Raw genomic sequence first — 12248 nt, forward strand, 5'->3', positions numbered from 1 at the left:
AGTAAAAATCTACTGCGTAATTTTCCCGTGTGACAGGTGGTATCAAAGCCCTGTTTACAATTTCTATCAAACATGACAGAACGAAGAGAAACCTGAGGCCTTACTCTGGAGATGGAGCCAAGGCTGAGACGCCTAGAATTGCTGGTGGGAGTCCCAAATGCTGGAGATGATGCTTCCATATTTACTCAGATCAACGACTTAAACACAGAATGTTTGTCTACTAGAAACTCCATTGCTGAAGTTTCCCAGTTGGTTGGTCGGAGGGCGCTGGTAACTGAAAAGGACCTAGAGTCCAGACTGGAGCAGTTGGTGACTGAAGAGGACCTAGCGTCCAGACTGGAGGAATTGGTGACGGAAGAGGACCTAGAGTCCATACTGGAGCATCTAGTAACGCAAGAGGACTTAGAATCCAGACTGAAGCACTTGGAGACTGAAATCAAACTCTTGAAGAGAGTTGTTGAAGCTTCAAAGTCGGTTGGCCAGGGGGCGTTGGTAACCGAAGGGGACTTTGAGTCCAGGTTGGAGCACTTTGACTTGGAAATCAGACTCTTGAAGAATGTTGTTGGCAGCAGCCATGCCACAACCCCTGTTTCTTCATCTAGATTGAAAGTACCGGAACAAACCCTTTGGTGGCGTGAGAAGTGCCAAAGAGTTAGAGAATTTTCTGTGGGATATGGAAACTTATTTCGCAGCAGCGAAAATCCCTGAAGATGAAAGAGTCTCGATCACCAGCATGTACCTAGCGAGGGATGCGAAGCTGTGGTGGAGGGAACGCTTATCAGATAATGCGAGTGCGAATCGAACTAAGGTTGACTCGTGGGAAATCATAAAGTGTGAGCTGAAGGAGCAGTTTTTGCCTCGAAACTCATCTTGGAGGGCGAGAGAAGCCCTTCGAAACCTGAAACATGCTAGTTCGAACAGGGATTATGTAGGGAATTTTACCTCCCTAATGTTGGATGTGAAGGACATGTCCGAAGAAGATAAATTGTTCAACTTTTTATCTGGTTTGCAACCGTGGGCGCAAACTGAACTAAGGAGTCAGGATGTGAAGAACTTGCCATCGGCCATTGCTGCGGCTGATCGCTTAGTAGACTTCAAAACAATCGGGGGTGAAAATTCTGATGCTAAGAAGCACACTCAAAGGGACAAGGGGAAGGTTAAATCTTATGAAACAGAGGCAGCCAAGTCCGAGGGATCTAGCAACAAGAAGGAAACAAAAGGGAGTTTTGTTTTCCGGGACTGTGCCAATTAGGGGTGCTTTATTTGTGAAGGAGACCACCGCATGAAGGACTGTCCAAAGCGTGCAAGAGTAGTAGCACTCTTCATCGAGAAAGATGAGGATCCTAGTGAAGAAGCTCCTACAAGGAGGAACCCGATGCAGCTATTGAGTGCCTTGCATGCGGAGAAATCATTTTTAGGGTTGGGATTGATGTTTGTGAAAGTCTGCATCAATGGAAGAGAGGTGATGGCGCTGGTTGATTTAGGGGCCACACATAACTTTGTTGTAGACCGAGAAATTCAGAAGTTGGGGTTGGTGATGTCCCCACACATTGGTCGATTGAAGGCCATGAATTCTGAAGCCACGCCAAATAAAGACATGGCCAAGGTCGACCTCCAGATGGGAAGTTGGCAAGGGCAGGTTGAGTTGATGGTTGTTCCTCTAGATGATTATGAAGTCATTCTAGGACTTGAGTTTCTGGTCCAAGTGATGGTGGTGGTGATGCCTCACTTGGGAGGGATTTTCATTGGTGATCCCAAGAGCCTCTCATTCATAACAGGAACTTACAAATCTCCAAATAAAAATAAGTCGGGATGCCTTGTAGCCATGCAGCTAGTTGAAAGCCGTGTGGGGAAAGAGGAGGCAGATGCGTCGACAGGGTTGGAGATAAAGGCCAGAAAGGGCCAAGTGTCGGCATGTTCCAAGGTCCTGATGCTTGTTGGGTCCAGACTTTCGAAAGATGCTCGAAAGGTAACCAAGGAGGACCCTAAACATCAACCGCGGGTGAATTTGATGGCTTGTTCAGTATGCAAACTAGGCAAGACCGAGAAGAAGATTGAAGTGGGTCTGTTGCAGCGACCATCACATATTCTGGGGAGATTGGAGAGATATCTCTCAAAGGGCTTCGTTCTCGAATTCCCAAGTGCAAATGGGAAGATCTCTATCCCGTGTGTAGGTAGATCAGCCAAGTATACGGTCTTAATGAGGGTGCTAAAGGCGGGTTCCAATGAGAAGACCGAGGAAAAGTTTTTTAAATACTTGGGTGCGAAAATATTCCTGAAGGCGAGCAGGAAGACCTCGATCCCGGGAGGGGACAGATTATACAAGTACACGGTCCTGATGGCAAGGATGAAAGCGAGTTCGGCTGGGAAGATCGAGAAAATAATTTTCATGTGCTTGGGCGAGGCAGGATTGGTGCAGGCCCCAACGAGGACGTTGGATTCCTCTAGTGGGGGTGGTATGTTACAACCGTAAATGTTGGCCTGGGTCTTGGCTTGATTGCGGAGGGCTAGGATCGAGAGGTGCCTAAAAAGAATGTCGCGGGTGTGCAGCATGGGCACTAGAGTTGCAGAATGCTAAGTGTCGAAAGTTTCTGTCGGGGCGCGAGTTTTAAACACAAGGACCGAGAGATGGATGTTAGCATGCGTGTTTGGCTCGGCATGATGCGGAGTGCCGAGACCGAGCTGAAGTGTGGTCGTGTGCATGCGACCTAGGTGCAAAAGAGTGACAACAACCAGCGCATTGAGAGTGCACGCATCGAGTGCGGAAAATACGGAGTCGACCGAGGACAGTTAGAGAAGGACCGAGGGTGATCAAACGAGGGACCCTGAAATGTCGGCATGATGAGTTCTGGACCCATAAATATCGGAATGATGGGTTGAGGATCGAGAATGTCGGCATGATGGACCGAAGTGGGGGATAAAGTCACCAGCAGCTGGGTCCGAGGGAAAACGTGGGTATAATGGACGGTTACAGCACACTACTTGCAGTTATACCCACTTCTAGAAGCTTGTGGCTCAGTTTGACCGAGGAAGACTGTGGGACTGGATAGTGGGAAGTTAAAGACCGAGTACTGGCAGTTAAAGACCGAGTACTGGTGGTTGAGACCCACGATTCAGCACCCACGGCCGAGCAGTTAGACCCCATGTTCTGAGTTAGTTATTTTCCTAGGCAGATGTTATTTCTTTGGCTATAAATATAACACTTGAGCTGCACAAAGACGGTTGGTTGAGTTTTGGTAGAAAAATACTCACAACTAGTGAGAGTCATTTTGTGTGCAGCCAAGTGAGTTTATAGTCTTCTTTGTAATAATTATTTGTGAGCGAAATAAAATTATAAAGTTAGGCGTGGCCCGTAATTCTGTGTGTCTTCTACTTTCTTGCATACTTATTGATTGTGTATTGAGTTCGCTGTTTATTTCTGTGCGAGAAATAAACCACGGTATTGAGTTTGGCTGATTGTTTTGGTGCGCAAAACAAACCGCACAAGGGCAAAAAAGTTAGTAAAAATCCGCCGCGTAATTTGCCCGTGTAAAGGAGATAAGGATCCCCTAGCATCATCTTATGAGTTCATATTCATAGCCATCAATTGTTTCCTTCAAATAGGTCGAGGTAGCATCCTACAAGTTTTATATAGTAATAAAGTTTGTATATATATTGAAATTTTTTTATAAATATTTTAAATTAAGATCTGTGCTTTTTTTTAATTTTTATTTATTATTATATTTAAAATATAACTATTTAACGATATTGTTATACATACTTATTTTATTATAATTATAAAAACAATAATTAATATTTATTTGTATAAATTTTTATATTAATATTTATGTATGATCATAAATGTTATAATATTTATTCAACATCAAGTAAGCGTTAAAATTTTTTTAACATGAATCTTTCAAAAAATAATTAACCCAATAAAAAGGATAGTTTAGCGGAACAAGTGATGTCGAGTCAAGAGCACATACATTTTGATATAAAACGGTGGATGCAAGAATCCACATGGTTGGGTCCATCAGTTCATTCCAGAAAGCATCTTTCCTTTTTTCCCTCTTCGATTCTCATGTAGGTTCATTCTAAGGACTACATGCGCCATAACTGAACACGTAGCCGCTTTCTTCCCCCTGAATTAGCCTGCAGCGCAATTCCTGAACCTGTGGATCACTACGATACGAGGAAGAGAAGAGATCCGAATAATCCTACCCAAACTATTTTGTTGATTAACTATTTCCATGATATGGAAGCTTACATTTTTTAATTTTTTTTTTTTTGTATTTTATAGAGTTTTTTGTGTGCATGATGAAGTGTTTCAAGAGGTAAACTCCCATCCTTGTATAAAGATGGTATTAAAATAAATTTAATATTTAACCTATAATAAAAATGGCCCTCAAAGACAAATTCAATTAAACATTTGACTTATCAAGAATTTACCAAAAATTGGCCTTGTGCATTTGTTCATATGATTAGCAAGGTTAAAACCCACAAGTCCATTGGCTATGGACGAATCCTAAGGGCAGTTTATTAAAAAAAAAATACTAAACCCAGCAAGTTCATTGGCTATGGACCTAAGGTATAAACTTCAATAAATTTAATAGGTGAACCCAATTTAATAACTAAAATTTACTTTTTTCTAAAAGAATATTTAGTTATAAGAATTCAATCATTTAAAAAAATTTGTATATTAATTTACTTAGTGAAAATAACTTATCAACTTGAGATATTTGTTAAATTAAATAAAAATATTTAATAGGTCTAGGGCCCATAATCCACTAATGGATGAGCATTTATTTGTGTTTGAATATAAGATTAGTTTTATAATTTAATTTTTAAATTTTTTCTTACTTTTTTAATTTGTTTATTTTGTGAAGGTTAAAAAGTTAACTTTTCTCTTATTTAATTTAAAACGTTTTAAGTAATAATTGAAAGTGTGATATTTGATCTCTTATAAATTACTTTTTTTCACTTTTATTTTAACACTAAACTAGAAAGAAAAAAACATTTAATTGTCTATAGATAAGATTTGTATTTGATACTAGATATTCTGGGTTAATACTACATTAGATAAATTAGAAGTATACTACTTCTTAATATTTTTAAAAAAAAAAATGTGATTAGAATTTTATTGAGAGAAGAAGATAATTAATATGAGTATTTGTAACCATGGAGTTGAACGAACAAATATTATTAAATCTGTTAATATATATATATATAATTAAAATGTATTTCAAAACATTATTTCATTTAAATTAATACCTTAATAAGATATTTAAAATATAAATAATTTTTAATAATTCAAACCTAGCTTCGTAAAATTTCATAACAAATCAATATCTTTATAAAATATTATTACAATATTATAAAGTAGGATAATATCATTATTATATTAATTTTTTTTAATTTAATATATATATATATACAGTCATAAACTGTTGCCTCTTTCAATGATTATTCTTTTAGATATTTTAGTTAATGTTCTTATTTTATTTTACTATTATATCCTCTAAGTTTTTGTTTTCAGTCTTGTCTTACCCCATGTAATCAATATTCATATTTCAATTAGTCTTAATTTAATCATATTACTTTTTACTTTCTTAAGGGTTTTTTAGTTAAAACATTGTCATATTTTCGTTATGATGAATTTTTTTTCAGGGTTTGTTTCACCCCAATATTCTATACTAATGTGATTCTATATTTTTCCGTTGATTTTTTTTAGGCAGCAAACTGTCATTTCGCCGTTGAATGGATCTCGAGACTAATGAGTAACTTTGGAATTTTTCTTTTAGTTGTTGTTTCACTTCAGTATTATATGCCAATGAAATTATACATTTTTCGTTGGTTTATCAGTCAAGACACTGTCAACTTGTAATTGAATGGATTTTAACAATTACGAGTTTATGGAGTTTAGAAAACTAACATTAAACATTTCACAGTCTCATCTAGCCTTGAGATGTTCAAGTCATTTTTATCTTGAGTTTGAGAAATATGTTATAATATATAATAATATCTTTTAAAAATATTATCACAATATTAATATTATGATAATATTAATATTATATTATATTATTACATTAGTTCCTTATAAGAATAATGTAATGTCTATATATTAAACATACTTACGTATAGATTCATATAATTTTTTTTTATGTTCTAACCTTAACAATTCAATAAAATAAAAAGAAAATAATTCAATAAAATAAAAAGGAAATTGAATGATCCAATATGGATTTGATTTAATGGATTTTTGAAAAGTGAATCCTGTTTTTTTTTTTAAACAGTGTGCAGTTTGTTCAATGGTTTTGAAACATTAATGTTAAGTTCATGAAACAGTATAGTTGGTTAATGAAACTTAAGTATGATAGGATATTCCAACCGTTTGAAAACACCTATGGGGAAATTTGATGAAATGGCCCTCATAAGTGCCTTAATTCCAAAAAAGGCCCGCGACTACTAATGTTTGCAAAATGGGCCTTTTTGCCCTGCGAAATGTCCATTTTACCCCTGTAATTGCACTTACTCGAATTACACTTACGCGTAATACACTTACGCGAATTACACTTACGCGTATTACATTTACGCGAATTACACTTACGCGTATTACACTTACGCGAATTACACTTACGCGTAATATGTAATATGCGTACATTGAAAGACGCATATTACATATACGCGCATTATGTAATATGCGTCTTTCATACTATATAAAGCGCCTAATATTGATCCTCATTTTAAATCTCCAATTTTTAGGGTTCCGACTCTCTCTCAAACCCTATCCCCTTCGATCCCGCTGCTCCTCTAAGGTAAGACATTCTCGTCTCAATGCATTCTTATGTATTTTAGGGTTTTGAATATTATCCAAGTGCTATTATGTTGGATGAGGATTTAGGATTTTTAGTAAATCTTACAAGTTTATCTATATAAATGACAATCAACAACACATGGGTTTGTACTTCATTGATCTATGGAAGCAGAAGTTAAACATTTCGACGGATATGGAAATTGAAGAGGAGAATCTGACGGAGCTTAACACTCTCAACATCGGTAGAGGATTCGCTAGCGTAGGCACATTGATTGATGGAGTAAGCAGAAAGTCAGATTGGACGATGAACCATGAATTCAATGCTCATTTATATTAAAAACATGCTCTTTCATTTTGTCTTCCATTGATGATGAACCTATTCCTATTTTGATCTTCTAGAAGTTGCATCCATATATTTTCTACCAAATTTTATTTTTGCTGCAATTAAGTAAATAATTTAACACATGGATTAATTACTATGATACACATTTTCCATTTCTTGGTTTTTTGAAATAAACATAATTTTCAATTTGTTTGAACATTATTTTCCATTATTGCAGGATATTCTTGATGGAATTGAGTTTGCTAGGGGTGACTCCAAATCAACCTGGGGTTCTATGCGTGCAGCAATGGGGCACCCATAACCTTTTGACTTGAAATATGTTGCTATTGGGAATGAAGACTTTGTTATTATTCAATGATATTTATTTATTGAAAAAGATCCATATTTTATTAATAGTAAAAAAATATGTTAGTATTCAATGATCTGCGAATGTGATACCATCAAATGGCAAAATTCTGAAATGAAATGCATAATCTATTTGAAATTGCGAAAACTTATGTTGTTTCAGGGAATTACCTCCAGTTCTATTCTGCCATAAAACACGCCTATCCACACATCCAGATAATCACAATCTGTGACGGTCTTCTCAACCATTGGATCATCCAGATGATTTTTATGATTTTCATGTAAGATAAGTAATTTTGTATAGATTATAATTTGAACTGAATATTCTTACAATCTTCCTTCCTGTTATTAGATTTTTTTGTTAATAGATTGATTTTCTCAACAAATTTATAACAATGCAGATGATGTCTTCTCTAAGACTTATAAGTTTGATCAAACATCAAGAAATGACCCAAAGGTACGCGCTAAATCTTGTCTTATATTTACTTAATTCCATAAATATATATTAACAAAAAGATAACTGTTGCAAGAAACATTTAGATGATTCTGAGGCCGACTCTATTATTTCAGGCTTTCGTTAGTGAATACGCTGTGACAGGAAAAGATGTTGGTCAAGGAAGCCTTCTAGCAGCATCAGCTGAAGCTGGATTCCTTATTGGTGTAGAAAAGAACAGTTTTTTTTTATATAATTCTAAAATAAGATCATTAAAAGCTTGCCTATAGATGATAATACTTGGTTATATGTAAATATAGTTTTTTTCCACTGATATGCAAAAAATGAACAAGGAGGCAATTATATATCTTCTTTGCTTTTTCGGATTTTTAACCTTTCTTTGTTCGCCTTTGATACTTGAATGCAATGATGTTGTGTCAATGGTCAGTTATGCACCTATGTTTGTTAACTCCAATGATAAAAGGTGCAGGTGCATATGTTTTATTTGACTCTTGTCTACTATAATACTATTACACTAATGATGGTGTTTATATCAAAGTGATACTCTATATAAGTTCACCCATATATAAGTTCGTTGCAATGTGCAGTTGGCTCCAATCCAGAGTGTGTTTGATAACATAGACACGAAAATAGATGTAACGATCTCCCCGCATTCGTTTACATGTTTAGACTTGACAATTGATCAGTTTAACCATCTGCATACAATATCAGACAACGCCACTGCAGTCAATGCTTGCAACATGAGAAAGACTCAATCTATCTTACTTGAAATACAGCAATAAAATTGTGGGGATGTATAACTATGATCACTACAAAGTAGTTAATTAATTATATATATGTTTGACTTCTTTATTATTGATTGTGTCTTTTGGACTACACTGCACAGATGCATGTTTATTTTATTCTATAGCTGTTGTTTATGTTTGAATTTAAGAAAAATATCTCATACTAATTTAAGGGTCAAAATTAATCTGGTTTCTTTTAGTACTTCCACTTAAAAGGCAAAAAATATGTAGAAATGATCTCAAACCAGTCATTCTGGAAAATATAAAGGCAAACAAGAAAATAGAATTAAGCCACAAGTTTAAAGAAAAGATATCACTGTCATAGTAACATTTTTAACAAAAGATCACAAACTAGATGACCATTATCTCACATTATGATTGTCTAATGTAACATTTTTAACAATGTTATTCTTACAAATATCATATGACAGAAATTACTTGGTCAGTCGGTGTCTTATGAGTTCACAAGTTCACACAGCTAATAAGTAACTTCATAAAGTCTTAGCCTGGTGGTCAGTTCATTTGACGTCCCCCAAGGAGATGGACATGAAGGTGTTGATTTACATTCTGCTAGTCCATCATTAATCACAACTCTAAAGCCATCTTCAAGGCCTTCCTGCTTGGCAACAATTTTGGCAGTGCACATTAGTCGACCAAGAATCTCACAGTGCCTCTCCTCAGCCTGACAATAATATTAAGCAGCTATCTATTAGTTTTTCGTAGACTTCTGTTATTATGCAGCTTTCCATCTAGAAGGGTTAAGGTTTCGAACAAATTCTTTTTTTCTTATATAAAAATACAATTTTTTAGCTTGTCCAAGTTATATGCCCATTTATTCTTCTGAATTTCTTTGGGAGTGAATGAAGCAACTAGGTTCAAAAGAAAATATAGTCAACCAAACCAATCCTTAGATTTGCACTGAAAAATGAGAATTCCCCATCAAATAATTGGTTTAGTTTAGTTATGTTGTCATAGGACCACAAATGGAAAGTTCTCAGGGTCATGTGGGCTAGCCTAAAAGACCCCAAAAAACTAACAAAATAGTTAGTTCAGTAAATTTATGAATTTTTTAACCAAAATAGTTAGTACCTGAAGCAAAAACGACTTCATCACATTAACATCATAGACGTTCTTAGCAATCAACCCCTCGATAAAAAGCCACGTCAAGGCTTTGGAACTTTTCTTGTCCTGATGTGTTCCATATCTGCAGGGATTGATTATTATACTAAGAATATTGAGAAATTAAATATATAACAACTTGTGTAATGAAAATTGGAAGTAGAAGTGAGACATTTAGTCCATCACCAAACTGACATTTCCATGTTCAACTTATTAAAGAATGAAAAATGAATATAAATTATCATCTAGCCATTATATCAAGTATATAGGACCATATTGGCATATTCAACATAAACATTTTGTTCATTGCAAATCATTAGGTGTTTGAATCCCGTTGTTAAACCCTAAAGAAAATGGCACAAAATTTAACCTCATTATCCTTTTGTGACCACCAAATACATTTTTTTAATGTGTTTAAGGATCTTGAAAAAAAGAATCTAGTGCTGACATTACATACCAATTAAATAATCCAATCAAAATCTAATAGTGAAGAAAGCTGACCTGCAAAGTGAAGGCTCTATCTTCAAACTTTAAATTGCTGAACTTCTTTACTAAGGAAATCAGCTCCAATGGTAGCCTTATACTGATTGCTAAACTTACGATTCACATACTTACAGAGTCGAATCAATAAATAAAACACTAGACAAAGAAATACATCCAAGAACTTCAACAAAAGAAATCATTATCAGAATGTAGGGTACCACATGATTCTTATTGATTCATTAATGACGTCTTCCCGACCTATCAGAAGAAGATGAAAGATATATCCATGTCAGCAAATCAAAACCTCGAACCTAATGATAATGTCAGCATGTTTTGACCAAATTCAGAAAATAATGTTTCAGATCTACGAGCAGCCAACATGATATCTCAAGTAAATGATTCGAATAACAACATATTTCAAGTCAAAAGGTTATGGGTGCCCCTTTACTGCACGCATAGAACCTCAGGTTGATTTGGAGTCACCCCTAACAAACTCAATTCCATCAAGAATCTCCTGCAATAATGGAAAATAATGTTCAAACAAACTAAAAATTATATTTATTTCAAAAAACCAGGAAATGGAAAATGTGTACCATAGTAATTAATCCATATGTTAAGTTATTTACTTAATTGCAGCAAAAGGAAAATTTGGCAGAAAATATATGGATGCACCTTCTAGAAGATCAAAATAGGAATAGGTTCATCATCAATGGAAGATGGAAGACAAAATGAAAGAGCATGTTTTTAATATAAATGAGCATTGAATTCATGGTTCATCGTCCAATCTGACTTTCTGCCTACTCCATCCATCAATGTGCCTACGCTAGCTCCGTCAGATTCTCCTCTTCAATTTCCATATCCGTCAAAATGTTTAACTTCTACTTCCATAGATCAATGAAGTACAAACCCATGTGTTGTTGATTGTCATTTACATAGATAAACTTGTAAGATTTACTTAAAATCCTAAATCCTCATCCAACATAATAGCACTTGGATAATATTCAAAATCCTAGAATACATAAGAAGGCATTGAGACGTGAATGTCTTACCTTAGCGGAGCAGCGGGATCGAAGGGGATAGGGTTTGAGAGAGAGTCGGAAACCTAAAAATTGGAGATTTAAAATGAGGATCAAAATTAGGCGCTTTATATAGTATGAAAGACGCATATTACATAATGCGCGTATATGTAATATGCGTCTTTCAATGTACGCATATTACATATTACGCGTAAGTGTAATTCGCGTAAGTGTAATTCGCGTAAATGTAATACGCGTAAGTGTAATTCGCGTAAGTGTATTACGCGTAAGTGTAATTCGAGTAAGTGCAATTACAGGGGTAAAATGGACATTTCGCAGGGCAAAAAGGCCCATTTTGCAAACATTAGCAGACGCGGGCCTTTTTTGGAATTAAGCCACTTATGAGGGCCATTTCATCAAATTTCCCCCCTATATGAGTTGGGTTTGAGTTTATTCAGAAATACATAATTTCAAATTTAATTATATTATTTTATAAAAATGGAAAAAGAAAAAACAAAAACAATTTAACATAATGCAAAGTTAGAAGTAATAATTTGAAGTCATTTAATTATCAAAATATATAAAATAATTGGAAATGTTTTTATTTATAATTCATTATAATTATATAATCTTTTATTTAAAATGTATAAATACATAAATAATCATTTATTAAAAACACATTTTAATTTAATAAATTGAGTAACTTTTTATTTTTATGTTTCAAGATAATAATTAACTAATTATGAACCAAATTACTTTTCTTTTTTAGCATGTCATACAAAAATATTCATCAATAACATTAACATGTAATCTCCTAAAATTATATAAATATTATGCCCAAATTCCACCAAAATTCTTAAATTACACCTTTTTTTATATTTCATTATTATCTTTAATTTAATTCTGA

This window comes from Impatiens glandulifera, chromosome 7 (genome assembly GCF_907164915.1).
Source record: "Impatiens glandulifera chromosome 7, dImpGla2.1, whole genome shotgun sequence".
NCBI lineage: Eukaryota > Viridiplantae > Streptophyta > Magnoliopsida > Ericales > Balsaminaceae > Impatiens > Impatiens glandulifera.